Source organism: Cupressus sempervirens, chromosome 6 (assembly GCF_028749045.1).
Source record: "Cupressus sempervirens isolate cs-2001-9-10 chromosome 6, ASM2874904v1, whole genome shotgun sequence".
NCBI classification, from domain to species: domain Eukaryota; kingdom Viridiplantae; phylum Streptophyta; class Pinopsida; order Cupressales; family Cupressaceae; genus Cupressus; species Cupressus sempervirens.
The window spans coordinates 553,480,806-553,494,786 of record NC_143123.1 but is presented as its reverse complement, the minus strand read 5'-3'; positions in this window follow the sequence as shown (position 1 = coordinate 553,494,786).

Sequence of the window (13,981 nt, the reverse complement as noted above, 5' to 3'; positions counted from 1 at the left end):
TCGTCTAATGCTAAATCCAAAGAAGTGTGTCTTCGGTGTTACTTCGAAAAAGCTCCTAGGCTTCATTGTGTCACAGCGTGGTATTGAGATTGACCCTAAGAAGGTCAAAGCCATCATGGATATGGCTCCTCCTAAGACACTCAAGCACCTTTGTTCTTTGCAAGGAAAACTCCAATTAGTCCGACGGTTCATTTCTCAGCTTGCTGATAAGTGTCAAACTTTCACTCACTTGCTTAAGAAAGATCAAAATTTCAAATGTGACTCAGCTTGCTAGCACAATTTTGAACTCATCAAGCAATACTTAGCTAATCCACGAATTTTGGTTCCTCCAGTTGTAGGATGCTCACTCATATTGTATATCACAGCCAATCCCACAACGTTAGGGGCTCTGTTAGCACAACTTGATGATGCAGGAAAGGAACGAGCCATTTATTACATCAGCTGAACATTAGTGGGCTATGAGCTCAACTACATGTCAATGGAGAAGGCATGCTTAGCAGTGGTGTTTGCCACCCAAAATCTATGCCACTACATGTTGAGTCATACTATACAACTGATATCAAAGATTGATCCATTGAAATATATGCTCTCTCATACAGTACTCATCGGACACCTGGAAAAATGGGTTATGCTTCTCAGTGAGTTTGACATTCAATATGTTGACAAAAAGGCCATCAAAGGCCAAGCTATTGCAGATCACTTGGCTGATGCACCTTTAGTTGTAGACCACCCACTCATCATGGAATTTCCAGACAAATACCTCTATTTGATAGAAAAACAATCACTCTGGAAGCTATATTTTCATGGCTCCTACACATCTCATGGCTCTGGTGCGGGCATACTCTTGGTTACACCTCAAGGCGATTATATTCCTAAATCTTTCAAGCTACAATTTCAGTGTACCAATAACATTGCAGAGTATGAGGCTCTTGTTGCAGGACTAAAAATCGATATTGAATGGAATATCACAGAGCTTCAAGTCTATGGTGATTCTCAACTTATCATCAAACAAGATTTGAATGAATATCAAACCAAGGATGACAAGTTACTACGTTACAAAGATCTAGTTGATCAATTAAAGGAGCATTTCACTCAGATCCAGTTCATACAGATACCTAGACTCCAGAATAAGGCAGCTGATGCTATGGCTACTATTGGTTCTCTCTTGGAAATACCACACGAAGCTACGCAATATGAATTCTTGGTTGAGCAACTGCACAAACCCACATATGAGAATGATGAATCGACACAGATCTATATCTTGGTCCCCAATCTCCATGGTACCATGAAATTCATGCTTACCTACTAAATGGTATCATATCTCCTCACCTCACATGAACCCAATGCCAAAACCTTATTCGCAAAGCTTCCTGTTACACTATCATCGCCCAAACCCTATATTGTCATGGTTATCATGATACTCTCTCTCAATGTTTATATCAAAATGAGGCTGCAATGGCTCTCAAAGAGGTACACGCTAGACTTTGTGGTGCTCACACGAGCGGGATGGTGCTAGCAAAGAAGATCCTTCAGGCTAGATATTATTGGCCTACTCTAAAATAGGATGCATGTGAATTTGTGAAATGATGTTTACCTTGTCAACAACATGCTAATTTAATCTGGGCTCCAGCACAGGACTTGCAACCCATTGCACCACCATGGCCTTTTGCCTGCTAGGGATTTGATCTTGTTGGTCTTATTGCGCCACTTTCTTTAGAAGGGCACAAGTGGATAATCACAGCTACAGACTATTTCACCAAGTGGGTGGAAGCAGTCCCCCTAGTCTTAGCTACAAGAGTTTAGGTCTTGAAGCTCATCTTGTATCACATAGTTTGCCACTTTGACATTCCATCCACTATCTTCACCGACCACAGAGGTAACTTTGAAAATCTTAACATGGAAGAATTGTGCACTTCCCTCCGCATCCACCACTGCTTCTCAAGCCCATATTTCCCACAAGGTAATAGTCAAGCTAAGGCAACTAATAAAACCCTTCTCAAAATCCTCAAGAAAGTTGTCAATGACTCCGGTCGTGATTGACATTTGTAAATTAATCTCGCCCTATGGGCATACCGCACTTCATTCCGTATAGCCACTAGCACAACTCCATACTCCTTGGTCTATGGTGCTGAAGCAGTCCTACCTATTGAGGTTGAACTCCCATCACTCTGTTTCTCTCCAAGGATAGATTTTTGATGAAGAATATAGAGTGGCTCGACTTGCTCAACTTGATCTACTTGATGAAAAAAGGCAACAGGCCTATGACCACCTCATGGTCTATCAAAGTTGTCTCAAGTGCAATTTCAATAGGAAAGTCCATCCGTGCAATTTTTAGGAAGGTGACATGGTCCTTAAAGAGAATATGAAGGTTCAAGCTGACAAAGAAAAGAAAGGCAAGTTCGAGCCCACCTGGCTTGGTCCTTATGTGGTCACGACATCTTTTGGCTGAGGAGCTTATCAACTATCTACTCTTGAAGGTGAATTCCTAAACGATCCTACCAACATTATTCACCTCAAGAAATTCTACGCCTAAGGACAAAATTTGCACAACAAGGAATGAAAAATAGGCACAAAATAAAAATAAAGTGTCCAATGGTGAAAAATTGGCAATTCAAGTGCCTTGGATAGGTCCCTGGTGAAAACCTAGCAAATAGGCGCTAGGTGTACTACGAATTTTCCATTATCTATCACTGACACACACCCCTTTATCACCCCTCCATAATATATCACTCATCTCCCTCACTTTTCCAAGGTGTTCCTTATTCTTATTTACCATGCTTCACAACATCATCCTCTAACACTTTGCACTATGCAACATCCCACCTCATTCCTATATTATAACATCCCGTGTATCATACTCAATGTATCCTACCATTGTACTCTACTAGATCTACCCTATCAAGTGCTTTTTATCCTTTTACTTTACCATATGTAGCATATACACCCCATATAACATGTGTCTCATACCCCTGCACTAACCCTTGTCTTCCATGCACCATACCTATGTGAATACATCAATATTCGAACCCTTGTACATAAATTGTGCTTTTACATAATCCCACCTAAACAAAACCATGTATTATAACAACGCTATCTCCTCATCTTGAGCTTTCCCTCGTCATGCATATACCTACTACTATGTTTTGCTATCTAGTCACGAGTTCCCATGTCCTTAACTAGTCATAGTTGTACATACTATCCAAGTCTTGTTGCAACTTGTCAGTAGCTCATCAGTTGATCTCTTTGGCAAAAGGTTACTTTTTCATGTTGTGAAATCTTTTGTTGTTTCTTTTTTGGTTGGTTGTTTCCACATATCTTTTATTGTTTCCTCCTCAAGATTGCCATGATCATTTCATATCATGGTGTGTTTTGACTGGGGCAACTAAGGAGGTTGGTTTCGATCACAGTCTTTTGCTACTTGTGAGTCAGTTTGATATTATCCTTGCATATTTCAAACATGTCTTCATCTTTCGATAAAACATGATGCACTTGGGTAATCTCGTTTGCTTGTGGATCATCCAGCATCATTCCAACACTGATCTCTCCAAGACTCATGTGTGATGCTGGGGCAATCATTGCATGCCTGTTTGAGTTAGTCCTATGGAATCTTGGGAAAAAGTCCTTGACATTCTTAGTAACTTTGGCAGATCCCTAACAATCCTATATTAAATAAAGTGTTCACACTACATAGTGGTACTTCCTCACGAAGTACCCCATGCTCAAGCTTACCCTACACCTCACTTTTTAGAACCCCTGGTATCCTCCTCCTTGTCATCACCCCTCTCCCTTGAACTATCACTTTTTCCACCCTCAAAATCATTTGATTCCAAACCTTGAACATCAATTCTTATTCATTCTCATCATGATGTGATCCCTATCATAAGTTACTATCCTAGCTCTAAAATCTCTTCTATCCTCCTGACTGCGAGTTTGTTGGTCACTCTTTTTCCAACATTATTCTCCTTAGAGTCAGTATCTCCTATGATCACTATTCATATTATAAAACACTATCATAAGTTATAGCATTGGTTATCCTATTCCACCATCATTGTTTGTCTTGCATCTCCTCGAATCTCATATGTTGTATTATCATAGCTTGTATCCTTTTATCATATCGCGAAATATCATTGCATTTGGTCTTTTATGTTATTCTCACATGCTTATCATAAATCTCAAGAGTATCTTTTAGTTTGTGTTCTTTTTAGCATATCATCAATTTACTGTTCTCTCTTTTAGTTCATTTTAGCATTATAGTCATCCATCATTCGATTAGGTTTTATTTTAGCATATTCATTCATCATTAAATTATGATTCATTTTAGCATAGTCATTTATCATTAGATTATGATTCATTTTAGCATTATAGTTATCCATCATTTGATTAGGTTTCATTTTAGCATTGTCGTTCATCATTAAGTTGTACTTCTTTTTTTATATTTTCATCTTTTATTTTGTAAATTCTTTTTTTAATCTTTCATCCATCTTTAGTTTGTTTTAACATATCCTAAATGTCATGAAATTATATTCATTTTCCATATCATAAATATGTTGATTATCCACCATAAGCTACATCACATCATCAGGATCATATCAAAAACCTATCATACTACATGACATCTATCATACAACAAATCTCATCATCATTACATCTACAATATCATAAGGAAAATCATGTCATCAAGGATCGCATCAAATCACATCACATTTGTGATATCATAGATAAAAATCACATCACATCATATCTGAACTATCATAGCCAAAATCACATCAAAATCATATTGTATCATGTATACAATATCATCAAAAATCACATCCTGCATAAAAAACTATCAGCACAATCATAAAATCATAGCACATATCGCATCCTGCATCACCAATCATCAACAATATTATCAAAACATCACTGTCTATCCAATGCATATCAACCACTATACGTAACACCACCACTCTATAACACATATCTCACTAGAATCATCAGATCTATATATCAATGAAAGAATGAAAGAATAATAGTCCATCAGTGAACAATGTCCATATCATACAAATGGGTCTGAGCCCGCACAAAATCTCCATGTGTCTAAAAAAAGTCGATATATACATGATACTCAGTATCCCAAAAGTCACCTGCTCATTGATGATCAATCCATCGTCCCTGCCTCATCAGTCTCCTCCTGTGCCCCTCTCCTGACCCTGACGCTGGTGGTGGCGGAGGTGGTGGCCTCATCAGTCCTCCCCCTCTCCCAGAGCTTTCTACCTCCTCTCTCATCCCATGCCGCTGGCTCAGCCCTACCCTTTGACTATGCCCTATGTGTTGGGACCCGCCTGTACTCCCCCCCCCAGTGCTCCATCCACTCTCCCCTCCTCCCTGCATCCCTGTGTGGGTACCTGTTGTCCCTGATTGAGTCGGTCGTCTGTAATGCTCAATCTGTGATGCTAGCACGACGACATGGTACTTCCCCTAGTAGAATCTAGCCCTCTCCCTCAACTCCTCCATCTCTGCTCACAGTCTCTGCAGCTCATCCAAACCCCTTCCCACTGCCACCTGCACTTGTAAGGTCGCCACCTCCACCACCAGCCTATCTCGCTCCTACTGAAGGGCATCTAGTCTCGCCTGCACCCCCTACCACTCCACAGTCACTCCATCCAACCTCCCCTCTACCCAGCCCACTTCCGTCTATAGCCTCCCTACCTCCACCCCTGCCCTGTGTACCTGCCCCTAGGCTATATCCCACTCCTGTCTAAACTGATCCTGCTCTACCTGGAGCTGATCTCTCTCCTATTGTGTATCACGAAATAGTTGGCTCATCACTGCGTGTGCCTACTCTAGCGAGGTGTACCGGGTTGCCAATCTGTCATCTCCTCCCCCGGTGGACGATCCCCTTGCATCTCCCCCTGCTGCCCTCTGTCGCCTCTGTGACTCCTCTTCTCCTCTCTCTAGCTGGGCTCCCCTCTCCTCTGCTCTCCTCTCTGGTTGAGCTCTCCTCTCCTCCCCCACCAACCTCCTCCTTTGACAAGTCGACTCCTCCTGTGTAACCGCTGCTGCCTGCTACCACAAACCCCTCACCACATACCACTCCTATCGGGCTGCTTAGGCTAGCTCCCCTACCACCACTGTTGACCTCGTGCCCTATGCTCTCCCCACTGGTCTCGGTCGCACAAAAGTATCTTGGTACTCCTGTGTGGAGCCCGCGTCTGTTAGCCCCCTAAACCAATCCCAATGTTGCAGCTCTAGCTCTAGCCATGCCCTCAACAAACCATCCCTCTACAGTGCTAGCCCATATATCAACATCGGCTCATGTGTGACCTGCTGATACCAGTGCAGATCTCCTAATGCCACCTGCTGCCACCCAAAATGCCATAGTGCCCTGTCCGGCCTGTACTGCTTTGCCACATACTCCCACCTCTCAAACACAAAACATGGGGAAATGGTGTATGGGAGTTGCTTGCCCTCCTCTGCCCACGGTCCCAAGCCCATGTATGGCCTCCATACCACTGTCACTATCTCATCAATCCACACTCTCTAGTAGTCCACTGAATTCGTGTGGTGGTATGTCAATGGCTCAGCCCAGATGTATGCCACTGGCTCCTATGCCTGCCTATCTCTATGCCCTAATGACCTGAGCACTGTGATATGCTCCCACGCCCATACTTGTAAAAGTGTCAAAAACCCAATACTCCTCCCTTGTCGGCCACCGCCCTGGTACACTATCTGATGTAGGTCTTGGTATAGCTCGGCCAACATCAGAGAACCCCATGCCGCTGGGCATCCCGCATCTACAATCTGCATCACTACTGGAATCAACGCCAGTGTAACGCCTGTACCACTTGTATCTGGGGCAATGTACCCCGAAACTAGCCCTAAAACATAGAAGTAAATTTGCCTCTCTGCTGTCACGCAATCTAGATGCTCGTCTAGTGCGAACTATCCCCTTTGGATCCTGTACTCCACTCCAGGCCCCACCAGTCTTTGCACGGTCGCCTTTGCTATCATCTCTCTGGTCGCCATGACTGATGTCCCCTACACTGGCAGTCTAAATATGCAGTACACATTCTCCAGCGTCATCGTCATCTCCCCCGTCAGTAAGTGGAATGTTGCTGTCTCATTGTGCCATCTCTCGCACAGTGCTATGACCATTGTCATGTAGGTGTGGGTATGGGGCAACCTCACAAGGTAGCCTAGTCTAATCGCCTCGATTTGTGCCTAGTCAGTTGGTGTCAGTGTCTCTTCATCGTGCAACACTGCTGCTCGTCGCTCCCATGACACTAATGCAATTAGAGACCACTGCACACCACCCAAACAAATCCAAACGTCAATTTTCTATCTCCTTTTTTATCTTCCCACCCTCTCTTTCCTCAACCCCATCTTTTTTTTCCTTTATTCTGCAAAAGCCACGTTCTCGTGGATGCACGTTCCCGCAAAGCCTAACCTCCTGCGTTCTTGCGAAACTATCTTCCAGCGAGATTGTGATGATTGACTCTGTTATTACCCTTGACTCTTTACCCCTCCTGCTAGCACGTTCCTGCGGTCTCTACCACTGTTGATCCTGTCGATCCTTGATCCCGCGGGATCACGTTCCTACCTTGTGGCCCTTTTTCCCACTTTCCTACTATGCAACAACCTTAACCCGTAGGTACACATTCCTGCTACATGAATCGCGTTCCTCTTTGTGGGGACACGATCCCGCTGACTCTACCCTGTTCTCGCATATTTTCCCACCCTGGGATCGCTTTCTCACAAATACCCATTTGACCCCCACGTCACTCCCACCTGACGCTATTTTTCACGGGATCGTGATCTCGTTGATCCCACTCGCTTTCCTGTTGGACCCGTGCCTGCGGGATCGCATTTTTGCCTTCGTGAGAATGATCTACTAAATGCATAAGCAAAAATCCCAAAGAGGTTTTAGACCCTACCGATCGATCGAGCATCCCTCGTACTTGTACTCGTCGCATTATGTCCGCTCGGTGCTCTGGTCACCCAATACCTACCATCGTAATCTCCACTGCAGAGCTCCTCACCAACAATATCTCCTCCTCAATTTGACTGCAAATGACCCCTTCTAGCCCCCCTCTTCACCCCTTATAGCCCACCACAGTGCCCTGACTACCCCTATCAGTCATCCCACCCTTCAAAAACATTTCCATCTGACAAAAACAAAACAACACACCTTTGTACACTTGTAACATATCTTGGTCTGTCAGCTTGTACATCCTCTTTCACTTAGTATCATTGTATCTATCCTAGCTCTCGCGTCAGTTCATCCTTGCTCAACCTCTTGCACACATCGCACAACTCTTGGTTAGCTATTCCAATGCATCCTTTATCTTGATCTTCTGTCACCACAGTGTTCTCCTTCTTAGTTCAGCTTGCTAGATGCATCACTTATCCCGATCCATCAGCTTCGATGCTCTCCGATAGATCCTTGTAGGATATCACTTTCCTCCTGTTTGATCTTGGTTTGTTAGTACCTCATCCTACACCTCTCGTTGGAAAACGGTTCTCTTTTAGGTTTTTACTTTCTTTTACTTTGGACTTTTTCCTTTGGATCTTGACGTATCTTTTCCAAGCAATCTTTTTGTTCCCTCCTCAATGTTGCCATGATCTTCCATATCATGATACACTGCGAATGGGGCACTCTGAGCATAAGGTCTTGCTTAGGTCTTTTGTTTGTTTTTCTTTTTTGCTTGTGGGTTACCCAGTATCGATTCCACACTGCTTCCTCTAGGATTCATGTGCAATGCTGAGGCAATCCTTGCGTGTTTTTTTTGGGTCCATTCGTCAGTCCTATGGATAGTTGGTGCAACGACCTTGGTGTTCTTGGTACCCTTAGTCATTACCCAACCTTCCTATATTAAATCTAGTGCTCCACTACATGGTGGTACTTCTCTTTGAAGTATCCCCCCACTCAAAACGCTTCAATGGCTTCCCTTCATCTCCATTATCCCCTCCTCCTGGTTTCCTTTTATAGCGCTCCACTCCTTCATCATCCTCTCCATCCTGGAATGTCTTCAACTTGCTTCCTTTTGTGAATCTGACCTCCCTTTATCATTCTCCCATAGTGAGAGTTTGAGCTAATTTAGCCCCTTCTCTTTGCCCATCTGTGTCTCTGCTCATCTCGAATTCTTATGCTTTTCAAGAAGCCATCGAGCCTTGTCCTCTCTCTCCATCGCCTTCTTGAGGGGGCATCTCATAGTCTAGTCTCTCCTCTTCTTATCTGAGACTAGGGCAAGTTTGTTGCTAAAACATTTTCCTCATGTCATTTATATTCAAACTTCTTTGAAATAGTGTTGTCTCAACACTATGTCAAGGAGGGGCAAAATGTAGACACCTAAATTTGATTACACCGCTTTGGTAAACCTATTTAATTATCTCTAAAGGCATCATTAATTAAATTTTTATTTAATTAATCCTTTTCCATCCCCTAGCTGATTAATTTAATTAATCATCTATAGTCCTAATTGATAAATCAAATAATCCATTATTTATCAATTAATCCTATTCTCCTATCTAATTCCAAAAATATCAAATTTATTAAAATCACTTTAATAAATAAAGCCCTGAAAACTTAATAATCCTAAACTATCCTAAATCTCCTCATTAGCTTAATTCACCTCATCCACCCATACTAACTAAGCTTAGCCACTAACTCACCCACCCTCATCAATACCATCCACTTGCACATCTCTAACATCCCTAATCTAATCCTAACCCAAGCCTAACCCATCCCCTAATCATTTGCACAATCCTAAATGAGATTAAGACTTTCCTAAGCCAAGCTAAAGTCTATCCCCTCAAAATATCCCAACCACCAAGCCATAAAAGCTCTTACAAGCCATAAATGACTCTTACAAGCCCATTTATTGCTCTTACAAGCCATTATGAGGGTCTTTATGAGCTTTGAGCCTCCTTTGTTGACCCCTCAACCCCTCTTGCTCTAACCAATGACCCTATGACATGTGTCACTCCCTGATTGGCTATAAGGAAGAACAATCCATGTGCTCTCCTCTCATTCAATTTGAGCCCTCCATAAGATTTCTCCTTTCCTTCCATCCTAGCCATCGATCCCTCAAGCCCTTTGCCTATTCAAGGAATCCCCTCCCAAGCCAAATCATCACAATCCATCAAGTAAAGTTACCATGCCATTTTGAGAAGCCAAACTCATACCTATTTCAATCATCCACTTCCATCTAATGTTATGATGCTATTTTGAGAGCTTAAGAACTATCAAAATACCATCATAATGGAAAAATCCATCCACAAATCCACTTTGATCCATATTTTTCATTGAAGCTTGAGCAATATTATTGAGCATACATCTACATCAAAGGACACATCTACAAAATCAAGGAGGCTTTTGGAGTGATCTTGCTCTTAGTTTGCACTCTCTTACGCCTTCTTTTGTCTAATCTTATATGGGAATATGGTTTTAGTTTGTGAATGTTTTGCTTATTGTTAATGTTTTTTGCACACTAAATCTTGTTCTACAATGATAGGTATTCCTAGTATAAGGAAACCTAATATGGGCCTATGGAAAAAATTATCAAATTGGTAAGATGGGCAAGACAAGTTTCAAAAGCAAGAACTATCATTCTGAAGAAGTATTGGAGCTGGTTCAGATAGACTTATGTGGACCTATTGGAATAGAGAGCTACAATGGAGATTAGTATTTTATTCTTTTTGTTGATGATTAATTTAAAATGATTACTGTAATGTATCTGAAAGAGAAGTAAGAAGCTTTTCAAAAGGTTAAGTGGTATCTGGCAAGAGTAGAAAAGGAAACTCGAAAGAAGCTAAAGTGTTTGAGGTCAGATAGAGGTGGTGAATTTGTCTCTAATGAATTCAATGAATTCTACACTAGAAGAGGAATCAAAAGACAAGTATCAGCCCCTAGTACACCTCAGCAGAATGGTATAGCTGAAAGAAGGAACATATCCATCATGGATTGTGCAAGAACTTTGATGATAGAAAAGAATGTTGCAATCAAATACTAGAAGGAAGTAATCAGTACTGTAGTGCATACCTTGAATAGAGTATAGCTAAAGAAAGACTCAAATCAAATTCCTTATGAACTATGGTATGGCTAAAAACTCAATGTAAGTTACTTGAAAGTATTTGGTAGCAAATGTTATATTCTAAAAGAGACTAGGAAAGGTAAATTTGATGTCAAAAGTGATGAAGGTATATTACTAGGATACTTTAGTAGAAGTAAAGCATATAAATTTTTGAATGTATCCACTTACAAGATCATAGAAAGTTCATATGTGAGAATTGATGAGTTTGCAAAAAAGTGTGAATAAGAGAGTAATAAAGAACTCGAGGATTACAAAAGGTTTATTAAATTTGAGCTTGATACTTTACCAAATCTAATTGGAAGTCAGGAGACTTCACCTCCTGAGTCCCCAAAATCTCTAGAAGCACTTGAGTTGCAATTAGTGCAACCTGAGTCATAGTTTGAAGAACCCGATTGCAATCAGAGGCTATTGAGTTATAGCCAAAGCAAATAGAGTTTAAAGGACTCGAGTCATAGACAATGGGACCCAAGCATGATATAGAAGATCATGGTGAGGCTAGTGGAATAAGTTCTAAATCCAAAGTACTTGTGTCAACAGGATATGTTAGAAGGTACAATGCACTTGATTAGATTATTGGAGACAAGTTAGATGGTACAATGACAAGAAAAAAATTGAACGGTACATGTTTGCTCATTGAATTTGAACCTAGATCAGTTAAAGATGCTTTGGATAATGAAAGTTGGATTGATGCTATGAATGAAGAGATAGAAAAGATAAAGAGAAATAAGACCTAGACTCTTGTTTCTAGACCCAAGGGAAAGAACGTAATTGGCACAAAGTGGGTTTTCAAAAATAAGTTGAATAAAGATGGAGAAGTTTCCAGAAACAAAGCAAGGTTAGTATGCAAAGGTTATTCTTGAGAAGAAGGTATTGATTATGTGAAATTTTTGCTCCTATTGCAAGATTAGAAGGTGTTAGAACTCTACTTGCTTATGCTATACATAGATGATATAAAGTTTATCAAATGGATGTGAAATTTGCATTCTTGAAGAGGAAGTTTACATATAACAACTTGGAGGTTTTGTAGATCCTAACAAAAAGGATATGGTCTGTAAATTGCACAAAGCATTGTATGGTTTCAATCAAGCTCCTAGAGGTTGGTATGAAAGGCTTCATAACTATTTGATAAAGATTGGTTTTTAAAGAACAAATGATAACAACAACCTATATTTCAAAGAAGGACCATACAAGAAGATTGTGTTGGTATAAATCTTTGTAGATGACACATTGTTTACTAGAAATGATGACTTGTGCAGAGCCTTTTTAGAAGAGATGAGTATAGAATTTGAGATGTCCATGTTTGAAGAGATAAAATTCTTTGTTGAATTACAAATTCAACAAAAGAAAGACGGTATCTACATTACTCAATCCAAATATATCAAGGAGATACTAAAGAAGTTTGGAATGGAAGATTAAAGATCAGTTGGAACACCTATGTCTACTAGACATAAGCTTTCCAAAAATGATGATTCCAAGGAGATAGATCAGACCACATACAAATCAATGATTGAAAAACTACAATATGTAGTGCATAGAAGACTTGATATTGCTTTAGCAATTGGTATGGTGGCAAGATTCTCAACAAATCCTAAAGAAAATCATATGATGGAAATCAAGAGAATCATGAGGTATTTGAAGGGTACTGAAGACTATGGATTATGGTACAAGAAAGGAGGCAATCTAGATTTGAAAACCTTCACATATGCTAATTGGGCAAGAAGTGTTGATGACATGAAGAGGACCAATGGTGGAGTGTTCTTTCTTGGTAAAAGACTAGTGTCTTGGACAAGTAAGAAGTAGAATTGCATTTCTCAGTCTATAGCAGAGGCATAGTATATGGCAGCAGTAGTTAATTGCTCCAATGTTGTTTGGTTCAAGCAACTATTGGTCAGTGTGAAGGTAGAGATCAAGGATCCACTAATTATCTTCCGTGATAACACTAGTGCAATCAATATATCAAAGAATCCTATGATGCATACCAAGACCAAACACATTGCAATAAAATACCATTTTTTGAGAGAATTGGTGCAAGATAAAGAAGTAAGATTGGAATATGTGAATACTAAAGAACAAATTGCAGACATATTCACCAAGCCTTTACCTAAGGATGCATTTTTGTATCTAAGAGGTAAGTTAGGGGTTATTCCCCTATGTGAAGCTCACTAAATGAAGTTTAGTGATGCATCAACTAAAGCATGTTGAAGATCACTCAAGTTGATGTAGTATTGAAAGGATAGATTGCATATGAATTAGTACATGAGGTACATTGACATTCATGCAATATTGTCTTTAGCATGAGATGTCACAGAAGGAGAGTTTTACTATCATATTCACAAAAAAATTATAAAGGGAAAGTTCTGTGATGAGGGAGAATTTGTAGAGATATCAAAGAGGAAGAACTTGGTCTAATATCAAAAAGGTAGAGTTTTCTATCAGAAGAAGATGTTGAAGACATAGCTTGCTGACAGAGGGAGAAACTAAAGGTAGAGGGATTTCACATTGATAGAGGGATTTCTCTTGGATGAGAATTATAATAAAACTAAGGATATTTTCCTTACTATTAATTTTCTCTAAAATTTCATTTTATTATGACATGTTATGTTGCCATCAATGCCAAAGAGGGAGATTGTTGAAAATAATTGGTTAATTGTGTATTGTCTTTGATGTTACACAAAATATCATATCTTTGCCAGTCAGTGTATGTGAAGCTCACTTAGGTAATGAGGACAGTTTCCTGTGTCTGTTGAGCATTCCAGTGTCTACCAAGTTTAGAAGATAGTGTCAACCAAGTTCACTCGGGCGATAAAAAGAAGTTGACAAAAGTTGAGTGTTAATCAAGCTCACTCAGTTAATGAAGGAAAATTTGGATACAACTAGTGTTAACCGAGCTCACTCAGTTACTAAAGGAA